This window comes from Phoenix dactylifera, chromosome 14, assembly GCF_009389715.1.
Source record: "Phoenix dactylifera cultivar Barhee BC4 chromosome 14, palm_55x_up_171113_PBpolish2nd_filt_p, whole genome shotgun sequence".
Lineage (NCBI taxonomy): Eukaryota > Viridiplantae > Streptophyta > Magnoliopsida > Arecales > Arecaceae > Phoenix > Phoenix dactylifera.
Genome location: NC_052405.1, coordinates 23,923,832 through 23,926,833, shown reverse-complemented (window position 1 = coordinate 23,926,833; position 3,002 = coordinate 23,923,832).

Sequence of the window (3,002 nt, the reverse complement as noted above, 5' to 3'; positions counted from 1 at the left end):
GTGTAGTACTATAGAAACGAGTGGCTATAATTATCGACATGCAGAACCAGGTGGTTCACGCTATTTCTCCATGAGACATTTAGTCTTGAATTGAAAAGACATGTAATAAAAGCTAAAGTGTTGCCGTCTGGGAAAGTGATATTGTTTATCCAATCCAAAGTGATGTTATCTTGCCTTTCCCTTCCAACAAGCGTTCTTTCAAGTAGTCTGCATGCCGTCCATTAGATGGCACTATATTTATTGCCATGGACGAATTTGCAAGGATTTAAGTAGCTCTGCAAATATAGGTGAGTCTAGGAGCCAAGTTTCAGAGTCTAGGATCCAAGTTTCAGCTGGACCCTACTCCATACAAGAGTCAGAAGACTGGGAACTTCATTATTATTATTCAGTAAACAAAAAGAGAGGTTTTGTTTCAGGTGCTGGCGAGCATTATATGCCCATAATGGAAGAGAGGTTGCATTACCTACTGCCCATCACCTTCATGAATTCATTTTGTGGACAAATGGGGATGACAACCTAAAATGCCCCCTTTCACCATCCAAAAGAACCAAACCTCCAATTGTGCATGTCCATCATTCTCCAATTCATGCAGCAAGTAAAGTAGTCTTGATTTAGGTACTTGTGACTTATTTGAGTTCAAATGCTACCTTCACCATCTTTCGTGTCCTCGATATTTTTCGAGAAATCTTACCCATCCTCTTCGCAAAAAGAGAATAATACAATATGATTGCTCTGGATGTCATGAAATATTTGATTTGTAGTAGGAAACTAAGAACCTATGTAACAGAGTTTTGGAATTGGCATATCTAATTAACTGTTTATTTTAATGTGAGAATGTTGATGATTTTAATTGCCCATTTGGTGTCTTCTTTTAATCTAAATCATTTGCATAACTAGGCACCTTTCTAATCTCTTTTTTTTTTTCTTACCCTGCTTCCTTGCATTCACTAACCTCTTCTATAAATCGATTTGTCTGCCTTGGTAATTCTTTGCTTTCCTTACCACTGATCTTGAATTAGATTTTACTTAAACTTCTGAGCCCATCGATCATCATAAAATTTTGCGGCTGACATTTAGTGCTACAGAGTGGATGGCATTACACATTTATTTCCAAGAAATAAATTTGTGTGTGATAGTAGAGGAAGAGGATTATTCAGCTGCCTCTGTAGTCATGTTCATAAAAAAAAATGGGGACAACATGCTTAGCTAATATCCTAGAGACATCCATTAACATGACACCTAATTCCTAATGCAAGATATCCTTGGAAGAAGTATGATAAAGGTTAATAGTGAGCCATTGTGGGCCTTTAACAGCAAGACCATCCATAGCTACTACTGCAATTAGCTATAATCGGTTGGATTCCATGTGTTTATGAGGATGAGAATTTTCTTATGACAATGCATGGTACTAGGTGACCATGCGAACTAACCTAAATAGAAAAGGTGGTCCTCTCAATCCAAATGAGTCATGAAGGGTCCTTTCCAACCTTGCTAGGAGGTTGGTAAGTGGTCCTAAAATACATGAGATATATAAGCATGGATGAATCCAAAAATATGCTACCTAAAGTAAATCATTTCACTATAAATGGTTAGCTGCCACTGCTTGAACCACCTAGGCCATGTGACAGCATCCATAAAAATACATCCAATGCGACCTTCGAGAAGGGGGAAGAAAACAAAAATCATAAATTTTCCTAGCTATGTGATCAATATTTCTAATCTATATTTACCTATTTCATCTTTCGAAACTTTTATACCGAAAGCTTCAAATGTATGAAATTTCTTGATAACATATTTTGTGGTGCTTATCTGAATCACTGCTAGGATGGTGCACCGAGGAATAAAATAAAAACCTACCTACAACTTAAGGGTAATGATGGAAGCACTTGCACAAGTTTAACTACTCAATATTAATCTCGGCCTAGCCCACCAAGAATCTAGGTCGAGATCACCAATGAGCTCTATGAAAGTGATTAGATGTGCAATTATAAGTGTGCCAAAAAAATCATCTGTGTGCGCAGTTTAGCTATATTGAGACTCTTGAACATGACACTGATTATTGAATAATGGAAAGTCCAGCATAAAATTGATTGGTTGAGGGCAAGTCACATTGTTAGAACTCCCTCAACTGTGCTCTTCTATAAAAGTGGTGAACGGCTTTTAACTAAAAATCAACCTAAAGTGCAATGAGAATTAACTCGAAAATAATAAAATCTTGCCCTTTTCATATCCACGTAGAAATCTATAGTTTAGGTTAGAAGGGACTTATGCTAATTCAACACAGACTTACCCGACCCAATCCAACCCAATACAAAAAATGCAACAATTTCACAACTTGATTTAAGATGTGTGGTCCAAACTCCAAACTACGCGAACGGCTGCTACACAACCAAAAGTATTCATAGGACAACTTTGATCACCACGGCATAATGAATCGACCCGCATCTATTAAATCCGATCTATTTGCAGCTCTAATGATTTGTCCTTAAGATCCAAAATAAACAGAAGCTTCTTCTCTATTATTGGCTTTGGACCTCCTATTCGCACGTGTGGGTCCGCAGCGGGAAGAAGTGAACACGTGCGACAGATCTTTTTAAAAAGTTGTGAACAATATACAAAGGGGGATATTGACCGGCAGGATGGTGGCCATCTTTTCACCTGAATGAAAATTTTAAATTTTTGAGGGGTAAAACGGTCAGGTGATGGCCGGGAATGGTGGCCGCCTGGGGGTCTGAACCGGGCCATGGGAACCCGACCGGGGCCGGGTTAACCGGCGAAGGCAGGAATTAATTGCAATGATTGACCCGGGCATGAGGGGGACTAATTTAATATTTAAACCCCTAAAGTGTTAGTACTAATAGCAAACAAGTACATGATAAATTAATGATACCCTCCATTTGATTAACCTTTTATGCTCAAATACTATTTGATTAACATTTGATGCTTCCAATTCACTCTGACTTTTTAACCCCACTGGCCATTTCTTCCTTTGACTCCAATGA